This window comes from Geotrypetes seraphini, chromosome 5 (genome assembly GCF_902459505.1).
Source record: "Geotrypetes seraphini chromosome 5, aGeoSer1.1, whole genome shotgun sequence".
NCBI lineage: Eukaryota > Metazoa > Chordata > Amphibia > Gymnophiona > Dermophiidae > Geotrypetes > Geotrypetes seraphini.
The window spans coordinates 84,762,261-84,783,186 of NC_047088.1; the positions used below are offsets into that span (position 1 = coordinate 84,762,261).

A 20,926-nucleotide genomic window follows, 5' to 3' on the forward strand; every position below is an offset into this window, starting at 1 on the left:
CACGCTGGCTGAAGCGTCGCAGCTCTCCCTTGAGGCAACATCTCTGACCCCGGAAGAGCGGAGTCCTCCGAGTCGCCCGGGGGCATTTGTCCGATCGATTGAAGATCAAAGTCCTCCAAGTCCTCCGAGTTGCTTGGGGGCGTTTGGCCAGTCGACGGTGGAGGAAATGCACCAGGGTGTTTGCTCTCCAGGCATGCTGAGTTCGGAAGTCGGCTCAGTAGGAGGAGGAGTGAAGCCACTATTATCTGTGCATTCGGAGGAGCTGGGACAGAAACTTCCTCAGGATTTCCTGACATTAATTTCATCACCTGCTGAAGTTCCAGGTACTTTTTCACCAGAGGTTCTGGGTGCTGAACTGACACCAATGCAGAGGCCCAAGGTTTTCAATATGGAGACAATTTGGGAAGCAATATCTAGTTTGCAAATCTCTTTGGGAACTCAAATGCAGCAACTTACTACACGTTATACCTCTGTTGTGTCTGAAAATTTGGAAATGAAAAATAGGATATCCAGCGTTGAAAATAAAGTGGATGGACATGAAACTAGATTAAAAACAGTGGAGTCCCAGGCTTCGGTCTGGGTAAAAGACAGTGGAAACCTTAACTTTAAGGTGGAAATGTTAGAAAATATGACTAGAAGAAGTAATCTTCGGATTATTAACTTCCCAAAATTACCACTTATTTCAGCGCAGGATACATTTAAAAAATATTTGAAAGAAGTTTTGAAAGTTTCCGAAATCTCCTATCCGCCTCTCACTAAAATTTATTAATTTACCAACTAGAGCATCTGTTCAAAAACCAAACCAGCAGAATTTGTCTGCTGATAGTTTGGATTTGACAAATTTCCTGGAGAGGTCAGGTGAAGAGATACCGGCAACTGCTACGCTATTTGTACAATTTGCTATAGATGCTGACAGGGAATGGATGCTTAAATTGTTTTTCAAGTTTAAAGATGTTCCATTTATGACTAAAATAGTGAGAATGTATCCAGACGTGTCACGAATGACCCAAAAGAGAAGAAAACAATTTCTTATTTTGAGACCAAGGGTTCTGCAGCTAGGTGCGACGTTTGTACTCAGATTCCCTTGTAAATGTGTAATGACCTATCAAGGGAACAGATTTATTTTCTTTGAACCCCAGCAGCTGACAAAATTTATTTCTGCTAAAGAGCAAACTTAAATTCTTGAGAGAAGTTCAGTCTCAACCTGCTCAAGTATAAGGTTTTTGGTTATGTTCTCTCCCGCTACCATTTTCATTTTTCTTTGTACTATTTGATTAAGATTTCAGCAATTTTAAAGCTTTCTCCCCCATGGATTGAGGTCTAACGATACAAACCAGTAAAAATTTATTTTGTGTTTAATGTTATGCCGTATGAGAAAGGAGAAAATTTTGCCTTGATTCCTTTATTTCAATTGTAAATGTTCATTATTAACTATTGTCTCATTTTAATCTTTGAACTGCCACACGAGAGACTGCTTAAAAAGATATGGAACCACGGGGTACAAGGGGAGGTCCACCGATGGATCAAAAACTGGCTGGCAAACAGGAAGCAGAGGGTTGGCGTAAAGGGCCACTACTCAGACTGGAAAGGGGTCACGAGCGGAGTTCCGCAGGGGTCAGTGCTGGGACCGCTCTTGTTCAATATCTACATAAATGACCTAGAGGCGGGAACAAAGTGTGAAGTCATTAAATTTGCAGATGACACCAAACTATACAGCAGGGCTCAAACCAAGGAAGACTGCGAGGAGCTCCAAAAAGATCTAACGCAGCTGGAAAAGTGGGCCGAAAAATGGCAGATGAGCTTCAACGTGGGAAAATGCAAGGTCATGCACGTGGGGAAAAAGAACCAGATGTTCACATACAAATTGGGGGGAACACCACTAGGGGTTAGTAACCTGGAGAGAGACCTGGGAGTGATGGTAGACGCAACACTGAAGGCATCGGCGCAATGCGCCACAGCCTCTAGGAAAGCAAACAGAATGCTGGGTATCATTAAGAGTGGTATTACGACCAGGACGAAGGAAGTTATCATGCCGCTGTATCGTGCAATGGTACGGCCGCATCTGGAGTACTGTGCCCAGTACTGGTCGCCATACCTCAAGAAGGACATGGCGGTACTTGAGGGAGTACAAAGAAGAGCAACCAAACTGATAAAGGGAATGGAAAATCTCCCATATACCGACAGATTGAAGCAGTTGGGACTTTTCTCCCTGGAGAAGCGAAGACTTAGAGGAGACATGATAGAAACCTTCAAGATCCTGAAGGGCATAGAAAAAGTAGACAGAGACAGATTTTTCAAATTAAGGGGCACCACAAGTACAAGGGGGCATTGGGGGAAATTGAAAGGGGACAGGTTTAGAACAAACGCTAGGAAGTACTTTTTCACTCAGAGGGTGGTAGATAGATGGAACGCGCTTCCAGAGGCTGTTGTGGACAAGAAAACACTAAATGGATTCAAAGAAGGTTTGGATAGATTCCTAGAAGAAAAAGGGATTGGGGGGTACACATAGGTATAGACCATTGCTCAGGCAATGGGCCTGATGGGCCGCTGCGGGAGCGGACCGCTGAGCAGGATGGACCTATGGTCTGCCTCAGCGGAGGCAACTTCTTATGTTCTTATGTTGTATTATTTTCTTGTTTTGACTAATATTATGTCAATACTATAAAATGAAAATAAAGATTAAAAAATAAATAAATAAAAAGTATTATTATGTAACTTCATTGAGTGTCTCCCTAGCCTTTTGTACTTTTTGAAAGAGCAAAAATTCAATTCACTGTTACTCATTCTACACCATTTAGGATTTTGTGGCCCTCTATCATAATCCCCCCTCAGCCATCTCTTTTCCAAACTGGAGAGCCCTTATCTCTTTAGCCTTTCCTCCTTTGCCTGGTTTATGTATCATTGGCAAATTTATTTTCATGTCTGTATCAATATTAGAGGAACAGTAGGTAATGGCAGAAAAAAAAAACCCAGTTGGCTTGTCAGGTCTGACCAGCTATTCCGGTCTACGTTGTGAAGCTAGTGCATGTCCCTGCTGCCAGTCGTACAACCATGCCTTCTTGTAGAATTCTATCGGGGCAATTCTATAATTTGACTCTAAGAAACAGGTGCCACAATGGGGTGCGCTTAATGGCAATTCTATGATAGCACTTACGCACGCCTAAGGGCTCCTTTTACAAAGGTGTGCTAGCGTTTTTAAGAAAAACTACTGCCTGCTCAAGAGGAGGCGGTAGCGGCTAGCACGCGTGGCATTGTAGCCCCCGCTATTCCGCGCGTTAAGGCCCTAACGCACCTTTGTAAAAGGAGCCCTAAGTTATTATGGAATATTAGTTTTCTGTACATTCTGCATGATTGGCAACACACTCATGACCCGGCCATGCTCCAACTTTGTTTAGGCGATTAATCAATTTTTAATAAAATTTGAAACTAGATCCCTCTTACAGTTATGCACTATAGACAGCAAAGGCATAGTAAGAGGGGCAGGGGTGGACCTCCCCAGGTGCCATCTTGGTGAAGGCGCCAGCACCTCTCCGCCCCCCCCACACCATGCTCATGCCCCCCACACCATCCCCCAATAACTCTTTAAAATCTTCACCAGCGGGAGCAACTACTCTAGCCTGTTGTTCGCACCAGCCTGACTCCCTCTGAAATCGCTTCCGAGTCATGGGGCCAGGAAGTGACATCAAAGGGAAAGCCAACGCCAGTGCATGCAGCAGGCCGATTTAAAGAGGTACGATGGTGGGAAGGGAGGGCACGAGTGTAGGGTGGGGGCATGGAAGGAGTGGGGACGGGGAGGTTGGCACAGAAGGAGCAGGAGGGAGGAGTGAGGGCAGAGAGAAGGGCACACGGGGGGGGGGGGGAGCACCACTGCCCCAGACGCCTCCTTCCCTCACTGTGCCACTGGTGCCTAGTACATATACCGACATCATTGCTGATTATTGGCACGATTAATGTGCACTAGTGGCATGTACTTCTTGGCACCTGTTTATAGAATTGCTCCATTTATTTTTCTATATCTGCTACTGTTTTCTTTTCCTTGGCTTCTCCGATACATAGTCTAGCACCGTGATATCTTACACTTGGACTTTATAATAATCTAAAAATCTATTAAAATTTGAAAGGCTGTTGCCTGAACTGCTGGACTCCTACATCCTCCCATCCTTTCTGGGCATTATCCAGCCTTCATCGACTTGACCCTCTTGGTTTGTAGGCTGCCTGCTGGTAAAGACTTGGTTACCTCATGGTTTACAGAATCGCTTGGTCATGTTTTCCTTGTCTTTCCTTTCTGTAGCATGGAGGCATAGCCTAATGAGTAGAGCAATGGGCTGACAGCCAGGATTCAAATCCCACTGCTGCATCCTGTGATGTTGAGCAAATCACATAATCTTCCATTGCCTCAGTTACAAACCTCGGATTATAAACCCTCCAGGGATATAAAAGTGCCTGAATATAACTCACCTTGTGCTACTACTGAAAAAGGATGAGCTCAATCCCTTCCCTTATTACATCTCTCCTTGTCTTTGTGTCTACTACTAATACAGAAGAACTGTTAGATATGCTTCACCTCACTCCTGGCAGAATGCCACAGACCTCCAGCTTCCCACTCACCACTAAGGATCTGCTCTGCTTATCCAATACATTTTGGAGTTCTGTTACCATTTGTATCTCCACTTCTGCCACCACGTTTTCATGGAGAAATATTTTCTGATTTTAAAGGGATGGCACAATGGGCAGGCAAGCAGGACTCTAACTATGAGTGCCAAGCCCAGATGGAAAGTATCAGACTGGAACAATTTTTATGCAACTGCTGCCCTTTCTCTAGGGCAGTTCTGGGTAAAACCATTTTGACAAAAATTTCAAATCAAGATGAAAATCACTATGTACAAAATGAATTTGAAATAAAAACAGAAAGCCAGTTATGATTTCAAATCAAAATCAGTCAACAAATGATTTCAAATTGAAAACTATTATTAAATGTAATTGTCACAGAGCAGGATTATGGACTAATCACAGTAATAAGTCCATAAATTCTAATATTAAGTCAACATCCGTTTGCAAATGATTTTGGATCTGAAAAAAATACACAATCACTTGAATTTTTTATTTCAAATAAAAAAAAGAGGGCAAAAGAGTGATTTTAAATCAAATAAAAAATTGTACAAAATGTTTTTAAATCATTTCAATTTATTTGATTTGAAATCATAGCCAACACTGCTTTAGGGCGTACATATTTAGTTCTTTAACCCTTTAATTGGCAGATTGTGAAACAGCTGCTTTACGTAACTTGATGTTGAACGAGAGCCACAGTGCCAAGTAAACAGGCATTTGGAGATGCAGATCTCCCATAAGAGCCATAGAAAACAAACATGTTGCTTCTCAGCAAAAATGCCAAATAAAGGGTTAAGAGGTCCTTTTACTAAGGTGCATGCTAAAAGATTAATGTGCACTAAATGCTAAAAAGCCCATGGGGGTCATAATCAAAAATAGACATCCAAAAACCATCATAAGTCGGCACTTGGATGTCCTAATGAGTGCCAAAAAGGTGCCCAAACTAACTAGATGACCACTGGAGGGATGAAGACATGATTCCCCACACTTCTCCAAAGGTCACTACTTCCTTCCACCACCCAAAGATGTGAATGAAACAGTGCATATCTGCCTATATGATAGCTTCAGATGTTATGGCCATTCTTAAGAGAGCAGCAAGCAGGTTCCTGGAGTAGGCCAGTGGGTGATGTAGTAAACTATAGAGATGGGGACTCAGGCCCATATCCCACTCTAACTACTACGCTTATGGTGGAATATGTGAGCCTTCCAAAACCCATCTGAATTCCACTGTACTTACATACCTACTCCCACTTCATACCAAGCCACTGGAATTGACTGCCCCCGCACATCAGATTCCTTGAAGGACTCCTCAGCTTTAGAAAAGCAATAAAAGAATATCTCTTCATCTAAACCCCTACCCTTGACCAATAGACTACAAAGAGATGTATATTAGTACAAGAACCAGTATGTGTCACATAAGGATAACTTGTATCAAACACTATAACTTTTTGGGTGTCAAATTAGGTATGTATCGTAAACTTGTACTGAAATTATGGATGTTCTGAGCTCTTTGGGGACAACGGGCTAGAAAATGAATTAATTATATAAATAAATATGCTATAGGTCAGTGTCTTGCAAACTTTGTCGAGCTGTGGCACACTAAACGTAGTGGCCGTGGCTCAAGGCATCCAGACGTGATCGGATGGTGATGTGATGACATCACACACAGGTGTGATGTCATCATGTTAATGCCCGCACATGCGCGAAGGCCCTCCAGATGGGCCCTGAGCTGCCAGTGGGGGTGCCAGCAGGGAAGATGCGCTGAGAGAAGGAGAGGTGCCGGTACTGGCTGATTGCCTACAGCAGGGCTGCCCAAGTCCAGTCCTCAAGATCTACTGGCAGGCCAGGTTTTCAGGATATCCACAATGAATATGCATGAGAAAGATTTACCTGCACTGCCTTCATGGTATGCAAATCTCTCTCATGCATATTCATTGTGGATATCCTGAAAACCTGGCCTGCCAGTAGATCTTGTCACCTGCCGGGGTCCTGGGAAGCTTGTGGAAGACCACCGACAGGCGGCAGCACGACCCTGGCGTGATTCCCAAAGTGGAAGACCTCACTGGTGTCCCAATACTTTGGGCTTCGCTAAAATAAAGCACAGCGAGCCAAGTCAAATCAAAAACAATGTTCAAAGTTTAATTTGTCACCAAAACACAATGATTAGAAAACCAAAAATCATATAAGGCAGCACTAGCGTACACTCTTCCTTTGGTTCCAAAAAGAAACACACAAAAAAACAGATTTCTATCTTTCAAACAGTTCAATGAAAGAACTGCAGTTCTTAGGTTAGGTAAGTTCACAGTCCAGGTTCTAGGGGCTCCACCTCGCACTGAACCACAGTCTCAGCAAGAGAACACAAAATTAGTCCCAAAAAGTAAAAGTCCTTAAGAATACTCTTGAGTCCTGGACTTTTAATCATATAATCTGGTTTCTTCACCAGGCACTTAAATTTCACATTGTAAAACAAACTTCAATCATGAAAAGAAAAAATAAAACATTACTGCAGGCTCTAGTCATTCCAGCGACAATCCGTTTCCAGTCTTTCCCACTGTTGGGCAACAGAATTGCTGGTTCCCCTTTTTATTACATAGCTTTAACAAGCTCCCTCTGAATCCCACCCTTAGGTCTTCGGGGCTCCAACCCCAATTCTGTAAGTCCTTTGAACTTAAATAGGTAACTGGGAAACTGCTTCACAAGCCAGCAAACTTCCTTCAGTTTCTCTGGGCTTTTGGCACAGCTGCAGTGCAGCAATGTAATCAGTGCTGGTGCAGCACTGCTCTGAGCTTGGCTTTGCACACCAAACAAGAATAGTTTTTATCAATTTTCACAACTATATTCTTATACACCCCCGTACCTCTAGTACTTAGTGAGAGGCTGCCCAGCTCACATCCATGGCTTCCTCGTTGTCAGCTTCAGGCATGGACCATTCAGCCGTGTCCATGTTTTCTGGCATACCCAGCTGCTCTGCTGGTTCCTGAGGAATGGAATCCTCACACTCCATGGGTTCCTGAGCGAGGTCTGGCCTTTTCCTGGCCCGGAGAACCTTCTCTGCCAGGTCCTCGTGTGCAGCCTCTCTTACTGCCTTGGAGAGCTGCTTAAGAGTCTTTGGGCCACACCCTGTTCTAGGTGTCTGTGTGCCTAGCTTTCGTGCTCTTGGGCTCCCCCCCAGGTTGCTGGGCAGAATACAACTGGGAGCCTGATTAAACCTCTTAATGTAGTTGGGGTTTTTACTGGGCCGTGGAGCTAACCTGTATTCTGGCTCCTGATCAGATTCAGATGGCTCAGGATAGGCAGCTCTGCTTTCAGGATCTCCTGCCTGATCATTCTCGGCCAGACTCTGGTCTCGGGCAAAGGGTTTAGTCTGGGGTTTCGCTCTGAGATGACCATCTCGGGGAGCGGAAATGTCACAATCTCGAGGACCGGACTTGGGCAGCCCTGGCCTATAGGATGTGCCTCTCCCTGCGAAAGGCACATCCTGTAGGCAGTCAGCCAGTGCCAGTGCCTCTCCTCTTCCCCAGTGTGCCACGGCACACCTGAAATCTCAGGAGGCACAGTAGTGTGCCGCGGCACATAGTCTGTGATACACTGATATAGGTGATACCTGCAGGCATAAGGAGCATTGGTTTGGTGTCCAGTTGTGTCCAGTAGGTTTTGTGTGGGTTTCGGGGAGATAAACCATACACTAAAGGGGGTTATGGTGAGATGTGTTCCTGGTCCTTTTTATATGAAATTCAATGCAGTGCCCCCTAGGGTGCCCCACTGCTCTACTGAGATGTCTGTGTGGCCAGTCTACTACAAATGCTGGCCCCTCTTACATCCCAATGACTTGCTTTGTGCATTTTTCTTTTGGGCGTGGTTTTGTTTTTTTTTCAAAAATGGTTCAAAAAGATAGAGCAGAAAGCAAAAAGGAAGAACCAACAAGGTCTGCAGTCGGGAAAACGAAGACGAACCAAAACAAGAAAAAACTGCAGACGAGCGTACAATGATGCAGGCAAAGTTTATTATAACAATAGGTAAAACACAGTTAAAAACATCACATAAAAACAAACAAATGGACCTGACATGGTCGTGTTTCGAAAAACACCTTCATCAGGGGTCCTAAGTCAAATAAAACGTACATACGTATGTATGAATACATGTATGAATAAAATGTACATACATGTATGTATGAATACATCAGCATATATAAATATAAAGAAATACACAAATCAAAATTAGAACCATAAAGTGTGAACCTTAAAGCCATGAAGGACACAAACATACAAGTGAAAAAACCAAATGTAATAGGTAAAAGTGATGATAAATGATAATAATAGAGAAGAGCATCCGAAGCAAAGAGGAATAAAAGGTAATAAACAATATAACATGCAAGTATGTGTGACAACACCGAGAGAGGTGAAGCAAATGATGGCGCGAGAACAAACCAGAAAAACTACTAAAAAGAAAATCTGCTGAAAGTTATTGTTAAATATCAAGACCAAAGTTTTATATAAAATAATGGAAGGTTGAGCAACTTGCCCATGATCACAAGGAGTAGCAGTGGAATTTGAACCTGTTTTGCCTGGTTCTCAGTCCACTTCTGTTACCATTAGGCTACACCTCTAATGTTTTGTGGGCTAGCACACAAATTGAAATTCTTCCTTGTCAACAGTCTTTCTTCCTCTTTTTTTCCGTGTTGCTGCTTTTGATTCTGGTTTGAACTAGCAGAAAATACCTGCGTTGCTGGCTAAGATAATCCATTCTTCAAATGAAGCATGCCTTTATTGGTTCCTGGTGTTTCATTCTGAATCATTCATATTTTGGACCCTTAAAAACCACAAATAATTTACAGCAACTAGTTTTGTCTTACTTGGAGCCAAACGGCAAGAACGGTCACAGTTAAAGCAATAAACAATTTCTTTGGAAATGATACATCCTTGCTTCACCTCTCCCTGATATTGCTCTGCAGTTAGCTACATTTCTACATCACTCAGCAAACCACAGGAAAAAGAAAGAGACCACATAAAACTTGTGGGGCATGGGGGAGGCATCTGAAGCATTGGATGGAACAAGGCAATGTGTGAATATTTCTTGATGCTCCATTTCCTCCTGAAGTGAAAATTGCAACTTCTGGTGTCTGAAAGTACCCACAAATCAAAAGCAAAGGATCGGGCTCTAGGGTATCAAAATTATCATAGATATGTGAAAAAAAAAAACCAAAACAAGTATAAATATTAATCATATTGCTTATGTTTCTTTACTTTTATAGGGAAAGCAAGATAATACAAAAGTCATGAACTTGATATTCTGCCTCTCTATGGCACAATCAAGGCCTGTCAGAGCCGCAGACCTCAGATTTTTAAATGTACTGGGGCTGCAGGAAACCGGTTTAAAGGATTCGTTTTAGAGCCGCTCCAGCACTAGTCTCTGGCTCTGACAGACCTCGATGACATTTTAGCGCTGACGGATCCTAATACTTTTCCCTCCCTATGCTGAGACGGATCCGTCAGTGCTAAATTGTCATCGAGGTCTGTCAGAGCCAGAAACTAACTATAAGTGGCATGGACCTCAGATTTTTAAGGACGTGCGGTTTTATATCCGCGAGGTCCGTCAGGTCCGTGAGGTCCACGTTTTACCCCTTCCCTATATCATCATATCTGACCTCTGTACGTTCTCTGTATTACTAATTTTAAATATTTCATTATTTTAGACCCCTGAGGCAAGTGTTTGGTTTTTTTGCCGAAACATGGCTCATGTTGGGTTCCAGAATATAATTTGTCCTATTTCCCGAATCTGGATGATCCTTAGCGCTTTTTTTTTTTTAGTCTTTTCTGTTAAATAACTTGGAGGCAGCATTTCAACCTGTTGTGTTGCAAGCTCTCTGCAGTCTGTAGGAATCTGCATGTTGCCTCTACAGTCTTTTGCCATTCCAGATGGGCTCAGTGAAAGCAAATGAAGGAGCTTCTGGGATAATCCACCAGACACCAGAATACCAGTATAAAAGCAGTTGGCATCATAGCCAGCAGGTGCCTGGATTTATGGAGAGTGGATAGCAAAGGTGGGTCTAAATCTCCTCGAGTGAAGCCATATCTCTGCATGCCTCCCATTTCTGAGCCTCAGATGAGTCAGAGAATCCAAAGAAAACCAGTAAATAAATCAGAATAGGAAATGACATCCTGCTGAGTGGAGAATAACAGAGAAGCAGAAACAAGCGACTTTTGAAAGGAATTAAAGACCACAAACTGATGAAAGCTCTAAGAGCCCCAGTTAATAATGAAATCCCTGCAGGAAGTGCTTTAACATGTAATTGATCTGAAACCCCATCAAAGGCCTTGAGCCTGTTTACAGGATGTGAAACAGGACAGGGCATGGTGTGAGCATAGGGGAAGCCTCTATCATGGCCCTCCTCGGTGGTGCACGACCATTTTTAGATATCATACTTTTGCAGCAGAATTCATTCAGTGTGCTTTAGAGTGTGCTTTAGAATGTAATTACAGCGTTGAGAACAATTCATAACGTCACAGAGAGACCACCCACCATGCAGAATGCAGTTATGCTGCAGGGACCTCACAAGCAAAGAAGACTATTGACCACAGCAATATGTGGACAATTCTATTACTTGGATCTTCCATTTGGGTGCCAGGGATGTATTCTATAATGGAATCTAGGTGCCTAGGTTCTATTATACAAAGCTGGCATAACCTGGTATCAACACACATAACATTTAGGTGGTCACAGTAACACTGGCCATAAAGCTGGCACAAGCATGGGAGCCTAAATGTGGCAGCTCTACCCATGTGTGCATCACCCTTGCAAATACATTCTAGGCAAGATAATAATAATAACAGTTATATACCGCAGTACCGTGAAGTTCTATGCGGTTTACAATGATTAGAAAGATGCTACAAATTGAGTAGAACTTACATAGTTGAAGAATAGTGGCTAACTGTTTAAGGGAACAGTTGTAATGGGGGGGGGGGGGGGGAGATTGAGATGGGAGATTGTGATGGGAGAGATTGTGCAGATCCGCTACCTATGTATTTCAAGAACAGGTATGTCTTTAGGTGTTTCCTAAATTCACCATAGTTATTTGTGTTTATAATTAGTTTTTCCAGGTCTTTGCCCCATGATGCTGCCTGGTAAGAGAGAAGATGTTGATGGTGTCTTTTAAATTTACATCCTCTAACCGGTGGGGAGATGAACTTCAGATGTGTACTGCTCTTATGTCTATTGGTTGAGAAGTAGAAGAGGTCAATTATATATTTAGGGGCTAAACCGGATAGTACCTTAAAGCAAAAACATCCCAGCTTGAACTTCGCACGTGCCTCCATCGGCAGCCAGTGTAGGAGACGGTAGGCAGCATACTGGTATATACACACATCAGTGTGCACCTATGATCATTGGCTCACCACATAACTTTTAAAATGCAAGTACTTGTGTTTAAAATCAACATCTATGCAAACTTTCATACTTACTGTGCCTTGCTATGCTAAAATATCTTGAATTCCACAATTTCTGCCAGAGGATTCAGTGTGGATTACAGCAAGAAAGAGAACATATACTAAAAATTGCATAATATATCTAAGAAACCCAGTTTTCAAACATACATTTTCAGCATTTTACAGAATAAACACTAGTATGCCGGGGCAGATTCCAGGTGTGCCACAAGATGCTGGCAAGGAAGAGAGGTGCTGGTGCCAGCTGACTGCTTACAGTCACTGCGAGAAGCATGTCCTGTAGGCAGTCAGCTGGCGTCAATGACTCTCCTCCTCTCCCCACACCTCCCCTCCTCCAGGATCCCCCCCCCCCCCGGCGACGTGATAGGTTCAGGGTTGGGGCCGGCGAGCCTCTACGCACGCGTGTGCATTGATGTCTGCACACTTCTGGATGTTTTCCGGTCGCAGCACCGGGTTTAGTGTGCTGCGGTTCCGAAAAGTTTGTGGGACACTGGAATAAGCAATATGACAGGACCAATCAAATTTGAACAAGATCATTCCAAATGTCAGCTGATAATAACTTTTATATTTTACATTTTTCAAGGTTGGAAAGGAAAGTACATTATTTCTTCCAGATGTGACAACTCCTTAAGTTCCCCTTTTATCATGCTGGAGATTTTTAGCATAGGTCGGTAAGGTAAGTGCTCCAACACTCTATGAACGTCAGAGCATTTGCCATGCTGACCTGCGCAAAAAACCTCTAGCACAGCATTATAAAAGGGGCCATAATTTTGTAAAATTGAACAGTTTATTAATATAAAAGGGACATTGCCCTATCAAGGGTTTAAAAATGAGACAAGCTAGCTTAAACTTTAATCTGAATGACTTCTGAGGAAATTAGAAAGTCGTGGGATAGGAGGTAATGTCCTATTATGGATTAAGAACTGGTTGAAAAACAGAAAACAGAGAGTAGGTTTAAATGGTCAATATTCTCAATGGAGAAGGGTAAATAGTGGGGTTCCCGAGGGGTCTGTACTGGGACTGCTGCTTTTTAACATATTTATCAGTAATCTAAAGATGGAAATAACTAGTGAGATAATTAAACATTGTTCAAAGTTGTTAAATTGCAAGATGATTATGAAAAATTGCAAGAGGACCTTGTGAGACTAGGAGTCTGGGCATCAAAATGGCAGAAGTTTAAAGTGATACATGTGGGCCATTGGTCTGATCCAGTAAGGCTATTCTTATGTTCTTATTTGTCCTTCTAATTCCTCTCCACTGCTTTGCTGCATATCTTCCTTCCTCTCCTCCATGCCTTGTCCAGCAATTCTCCCTCTCCCCCACCCCTCTGTAACATTTCTTTTCCCCTCCCTTATCCCATTCCACCTGCACCTCTTCCTCTCACTTCAAGGTCCCTAGCAGTGGTGCACCTTGAAAGTGTTGGCTCCCATGCTGGAAGTGAACTAGCTCTGCCCCTATGGTCCTGCATTGCTCACGGGTACCCGGCAGCGGCAGTGATTCCCACACACTGCCTGCCACTAACCCGGACGTTTCTTCTCTGTCACAACTTCCTTCCTGGGTGGGACGTGGCAGAAGGGAAGCATCCGGGTCAGTGGCAGGCAGTGTGTGGGAATCTCTGCCCCTTCCAGGAGCCCATTCAGCTTGAAAAGAGTAACCCAGGATTGCGGGAACTGAGTCAGTTCACCTTCAGCATGGGAGCCGTGCTCTCAAAGCGCACTGCTGCTGGATAGGCCTGAACGCAAACTGGGTGTGCCCAGGCCCACCTGTGTATATGCCCCCCATGAAAGCTCTTTGCAACAGGGCAGTTCCAAAGCCTGTGAGGGCAGTGCAGCTGCAGAAGGTATAAAGGAGACAGGGCAGCTAAAATCTCTCCCAATCGTCTCCCCTGCAGTTACTGTGATGCAGTGGGCAGGCTGTGGACGCAGTTCTAGCTCAGGATGCTTCTGCTGTGCAATACACAGTCTGTGTTGATGTGTGGAAGACCTGGTTCAGTTACCAAGCCTGACTTCTGCTCCCTAGGCTAGGATTGGATATGCTGCAGAGACATGTAGGGGCAGGGCTTTTAGTATTCAAACAGCAGAACCAGTAGCTACACTCAGGTTCTGGAAGGGATAGAAAAAAAAAAACAACAACAACCCTGCAAATAAAGGTTAATGGTGCCATAGCCAGTGGAGGCCAGGTTCAGTTGAGCTGGAAACCCAAACTGAGCAGGAGGAAAATGAGTACATGTTTCTTGATGTTTATTTAGGTTGCAGTTTCAGTGGAAAATTCCCGATTGATATATAACATAAGGACGACATCTACTATTATTCAGAGAGAAAGCGTTTATTAGAAACTCCAGAAGGGTGAGGAAAATGAAACTAAATGTGGGGCAATCCCCAGCAGGAAAAGGTGGAAGCAGCCCTTATTTGTGGCATGCTCATACTGTAGAAGTTCCTCAAAAAGAAGAGCTCAGAGGCTAATAGAAACACCCAAGAGCGAAGGTATCACCCAGTTGCTAACATCGCTGTAGGATCTGGTCATATGAGATTTTAACAGTGACTCAGGGCTACAGATCAGCTGACCTCAGACACTTCTAACAAGGGTTGTCATGTTATTCTTGGCTACTGTGCACTATTTGGCAAAAGATATGCAACTGGTATGGTCTCTTGAATTTACTGTGGACATTGGCTGTCAGTTCGATACCTTCCTCATACACATAGGCAGATGGCTGAATGTCAAGAATATTCACTGGCTTTTTCTATATTGTTAGGGTTTTTTTTGCAGTATATAACATTCCACAAATAAGCCCACAAAATAGATCATGCTCCTGGGAAAGGTTGAAATCAGCCACCCATTAAAAAGGACTGTAATTTCTATAGCAGTGATGTCCAGCCTGAGTCCTGGGAGTCTTATTTTTTAGAGCTTCATTGTGACTTTAAGATTAAAAAAACCCACAGTGTAATGGATCTGGTGCCATTTTGTAGTCAACCTACTATCCTTTGCACTGATGAGGATCAAATAATATGGTCCATATATGATCCATTTTGTGGGTCAAGCTGTTCTCCGTCGCTTTCTTTCATCTTCATTGTATTCTTCTATCACTTTTCTAAGGTTTTCCCAGACATCTTTCACTGTCCATGGTCGTTGACTGCCCTCCAAAGGGTTCTAATTTACCTTCTTCGCCAAGAGTGTCTATCTATTGGAATTTGATCTATCATGTTGATCTATGAGAGGCATTCAATAATTTATCTACATGAGTATGAAAGAAAATAGCAAACATGTTGAAACAAGTCTGTGCATGTTGTAACATGTCTCAAGGTTACTCATGCACAGTTGTGGCTCAGTGTGAGTCTAACAATCCAAGAGACAAGATGTCTGGAGAGTCCTCATGCGAATCAAGTAAGAAACTGCTAAATTTGGAGCATCAAGAAGGGAAAAAGCCAAAGAAGATCCATGAATGTGTAGGGTCATGAAATGGTTAACTGTTGTTTAAAATATTGCTCTGGCCTACATAGCTGAAAACAGTGTACAATCTATTGACCTCATCTGCCTGAAATGTATGTCCCTGCCTTACCACATTGTAAGCTAAATAGATAAGAGTTTGAGCCATCATGTACCCTGCCCTTCTGTACATGTAACATTTAGAGCTGTAAGATTTAGATAAGCAGAGAAATGAGCTAGTTTCCTATAGGACTATAAGTTGTATCCCTGAACCTATCATAAGTGCTGGCTTAGGACCAATAATAATTGTAGAAAAGTTATAGAAGTAACAAATGAAAATTGTAGTTTTTGCATATATTAGTTTGCTAAAAGGGCATAAAAGTCCATGTATTTCCTGTTTCTGACACTCTAGTAGGCAGGCTGTTAACTGCACTAGAGTCCAGTATGCTATGAATAAACCTCTTGTACTTTCTTCACGCCTCTGACTTTGTGTGTCCAAGTGACCTTTCAAATGTATGACTGCAGTTTCATATCATCCTACAAAGTAAAATTTTGGAGCAAGCTGTTTAAGTGGGGTAGAGAGTCGATTGAAGATGACCCTCACATTGGAAGGCCTGTGGAAGCAATTTCCACAGAAATGTGCAAATCAAGGATTTAATTGTGTCATACAGACAAATTAAGGTTTCCCAAATAGCTGAAGAAATGGGCATCTCAGCAGGTACAGTTTGGAAAATAATTCATGAAAAGTTGGGTATGTTCAAGGTTAGCCTGGACAGAAGGAAGGGGACGGATGGAAGGAAGGTTGACGGAAGGAAGGAAGGTTGACAGATGGGAGGAAGGAAGGGGAGATCAGGTATCGGAGGAGGGAGGAGATTGCAGGAATACCTTCGGAGTTAAATAGGCACCAGTCAGTATTCAGACTAATGCCCAGTTGCTCCATAGATAAAATTAAGACAGCCTTTTAGTGCTTACTTAGTTCCCCTTTTACAAAGCTGCCAAAGCCCACAGGAATTGAATGGGTTACAGTGCATTTACCAAGGCAGCATCACTACCGCGGCTTTATAAAAAAGGGCCCTTAACCAGTTAGTGGTCTGAATATTGCCGTTAACCAGTTATGAACTGACTCTGCCTAGATTCTGCCCATACCTCACACACAGACTATCCCAGCACTAACAGGACGGTGCAGGAGCAGTTAGAGTCAGTGAGACTTTTCAATTAAGTGCCGCTGAATATCCGTGGCAAGGCAGGAAGAAATAATGTTACCAGGCTCTTCTGCCTGATTCGTTTTGAATATTGGGTGAGTAGGATTCTAAAATGCAGCAAATATGTGTGCTTGTATCAGCAGTCATACATGTACTGTATATTCTGAAATACTATGTTAACACTTAGACAGGTATGTCACCATGTTGCCCCTGGTGATACTTGATGTGTTGATACTTGTATTATGAATGCTCCTGTCGCACAAGCTCGTTGCATACACATCCATCCCTGCCTGTATTTTAGAAAAGGTTCTACATCAGCAGATCCTTTTTAAAAAAAAAAAAAAATACTAGTAGACACTTATATATCCTGACCTGGACGTCTCAATTCCTATTTCTATGTTCTATCTTAAAATGGTGCTTCACATGTTTTTGTACATTGTTGCATACAACTGGTAGGTGAAACACAATCTTTTAAAAATAATAATAGTAATTAATTCAACTCCAAATGTGGCTGCTTCAAATTCAGAAATGTCTTTTTCTTTACCACCTCTTATCTCTGTGATGCATTTCACATCTGATTGCAGCACTCTATTCTGATTCTACTGTAGAGCAGCACTTTGTTCTAATCATAAACAGAGAAATAGTTCTGATGTTTCTTGGAAGCTTATGTGGAAGTAAACCCTCTCATGGAGCAAACTGCAACATGGATGATGACATCTTGGTTGTTTTCTCACCGTCATTAATAGGAGAGAGTATTTTCCAGATTCAAAAGAGAACTTATAGCTCTGTAAAGTGTTTACGCAAATACGGAGAAAATGGTATTGAGAGAGCTACTTAAACAGAATAGTTTCAGTGTGCTAGCTTTTATGCCCTTGGCTTTTATATCAACATATAAAATCTGAGCTTTGTACAGCAGAACTCTGGACAGGGCCCGCCCTACCACTGGGTGGACTGAACATCTGTCTAGGGCAGAGGAGGCACTGGTACAGCAATCCACATCACTAGAAAAGAGTCCATCATGGCCAGTGCGAGCCTTGAGCACCTGCATCCACTAAAGGCCTGCCACACTCCACCTCTCCAAAAGAGGAAGTTACATAATTTGTGCACTTAAGTTATTGAATAGCACCTAGCACTTGGGTAATGCATGTGAGATATATTGCCTTTCTATGATACAACCAAAGGGGTTTACATTTTATATACAGTGGTGCCTCACACAACGAACTTAATTCGTTCCAGGAGCAAGTTTGTTATGCGAAAAGTTCGTTATGTGAAACGCATTTTCCCATAACAATACATGTAAAAAAAAATAATTCGTTCTGTAGCATAAAATATGCTAAGATGACATAAAAAAAGATAAATTTACCTTGTTAGAGCTGTTAGCATGATATAGAGGGGATATATGTGAAGGGGAGGGGAGACAGGGGTTTTGTTGATCCTTGCTGTGTATTATAATCACCCCCCACATACTCCCCAGTACCTTTTTTAATTCCTCCCATCTTTCCCAGCCAGTGGCGTACAGGCCAGAAGCGCAGAGATCAGGAGCAATTCCTCTGCACGCCTGTGTGGGCCCATGCCGATCTCCGAATGGCTGCAGTTAGTTCTTGTGAGTCCCGCGAGAGCTGGCTGCAGTTAGTTCTTGTGAGTCCCGCGAGAGCTGGCTGCAGTTAGTTCTTGTGAGTCCCGCGAGAGCTGACTGCAGCCATTCAGAGATCAGTGCAGGCCCAGGCGGCGGGGGGGGAGGTTTAAAAATATGCGGTGGCGGCGGGGGGAGGTTTAAACATATGCGGTGGCGGCGGGGGGAGGTTTAAAAATATGCGGTGGCGGCGGGGGGAGGTTTAAAATATGTAGCGCCAGTTAAGCGATGCAGCTCGGGCGACTTCGTTGTGTGAAACGAAGTCCGTTGTACGGATCAAGACAAGAAGTTCGTTGTGCGCAGCGTTCGCTGTGCGAGGCGGCCGCTGTGCGAGGCACCACTGTACAGGTATTTTCTCTGTCCCTAGTAGGTTCACAATCTACAAGGGGGGGTGCTGTAAAGTTCTCAGCCCAGCCAAGAAGAGAATGACGTGGATATAGTTCAATCAGTGATCTGAAACAGTCAAAACATAGAATTTCATTTCTACAAATTGGCACTTAAGATAGCACTCTTTTCAGCTACGGTGGCAAAATAACGCTCTGAATATAAGAAGTTGGTTGGGTGGGCTGAGAACTTTTTAGCACCCCCTCGTAAGTGTGTATTATTCCTTGGATTGGACAAAATATTAACATCCAAATCCGGGTACGATTCCAGGATGCATGTGCAACCCTATTGATTAATGAGTCAATTAACATCAAGATGCTAACAAGCTATTTATTTATTCAATTTTCTATACTGTTCTCCCAAGGGAGCTCAGAATGGTTTACATGAATTTATTCAGGTACTCAAGCATTTTTCCCTGTCTGTCCCGGTAGGCTCACAATCTACCTAAAGTATCTGGGGCAATAGGGGGATTAAGTGACTTGCCCAAGGTCACAAGGAGCAGCGTGGGTTTGAACCCATAACCCCAGGGTGCTGAGGCTGTAGCTTTAACCACTGTGCCACACACTCCAAATTATTGATGTTAATTGGCACCAAATAAGGGTTGCAAGCAAATCTGGCTGCACACTATTCTATAAGCCCGGACCCAAAATCCCATAGCGTGCAATCCAAAACAGGGCATGTCCATGGGAGGGGCATGGGCGGGTCAGGCTTATTATCAAATGATGCATGCAATGTTAAAGTGTTGTAGAATCAATATTAGTATTATTTTTTTAATGTGTAAATCCATTCTGAACAAGCAGGTCAAGACAGTTAACAAAATTTGCAGTATGTGTAAGCTTAAAATCTTTTGGTAGCCCTCAGAGCTTTCTCATATTCACACTGAAAAAGGTTGGAGACACTGCCCTAAGCTGTAATTTGTTTAGTTTAGGTGTGGGCAAACATTTTGACTCATAGGCCAAAAATGGGTTCTTAATTTTGACAGAGGGGCCAGACCAAGAGCATCTTTCTATCCCTCCATCCCCCTGTGCAGCAGAACCCTTGCCCAGCTTCCATCGTTCCCTGCCTCCCTCCCTCCCATCCCTTATGCAGCAGATCCCTTGAGCACCGCTCAGCCGAAGCCCTGCTGACCCTCCATTCTTCCCTCCCATCCGAACCCACTGACCACTAGCCCTACATACCTCCCTCCAGAGCAGCATCGGTCCAACACCACTCTTAACAGGCTGCTTCACAGCCTTCTCTCTGCCAAATGACTGATGATGTCATCAGTAATGCGGCACACAGAAGGCCCCGATGAGAGAAGGCCATGAAGCAGCCTGTTTAGAGTGCTGCCGGCCCGACCCTGCTCTAGAGGGAGGTATGTAGGGCTTGCGGTTGGCGGGCCGGATTAAAAAACTAAACAGGCTGGATATGGCCCGCAGGCCGTAGTTTGCCAATGTCTAGTTTATATGGAAATCCGGCCCTGAGTTTAGAACATGAAATATGTCAAACTGAGGCAGACATAAGATCCATTGATTACAGCATCCTGTCTCAAATAATGGTCAATCTAGGTCACAGGTGCCTGTCAAATCCCAGGAAGTAGGTCAATTCCTTTTTGCACAAACTCAGGGATAAGCAGTGTCTTTCCCAAGTCTACTTGGTTAATAACAGATCTTGTCCAAGCCTTTTTTTAACCCCAGTACTTCTGTCTTTTTTCAGTAAATGAGCAGATTTAGAATTATAGGTGGATCATCTACAGTGCTTCCATCTCTCTTGTTTTCATTTTTGAATTCTCAGGCTCCGAGACTTGGGCCTGACTGACATATAGTTCTCTTTTCTACTATTGCAATCTTTGAAAGACATTGGGAAACCAACATATTTTCTGGCTTCAAATCAGAGCATAAAAATCACTATTAAAAAAGCCTGCTTCTTAATGTAACACCAGGATTAGATCAAAGGGGATGTTCATAGCTGGAGGCTTTCCGCAGTTTGAGAGACAATTTGCAACTTGTAAAACAAAGCTCTCTGTGAAGATGCAAGCCATCCAACACATTGAAAGACTTCTTGGCCAAAATGTATTTTAGAAAGACTTGATGTCACTGGATTATTAAGGAATTTTCCTGATTGGTTTTGAGGGTCTTTACTGGATGGACAATGGGGTGGTGCAGTGAACCCCAGATAAAGCATTCTTCACTTTGAAGAATTAACAATCCTCTAGGTAGTAGTATTACAAGTTTTGGGCTAGGCTAAGCAATAAATTC

The 20,926-nt window shown here is 43.2% G+C and overlaps 1 long non-coding RNA gene across 1 annotated transcript in view; it reads right to left on the bottom strand.

The window, feature by feature from the left end:
- Positions 1 to 7,668, bottom strand: part of LOC117361463 — a 56,345-nt gene extending 48,677 nt beyond the window's left edge. The window contains exon 1 of the long non-coding RNA XR_004539663.1: positions 7,466 to 7,668. This is a non-coding gene — a long non-coding RNA (uncharacterized LOC117361463). The remainder of the gene's footprint in view (positions 1 to 7,465) is intronic.
- Positions 7,669 to 20,926: the final 13,258 nt, after the last annotated feature.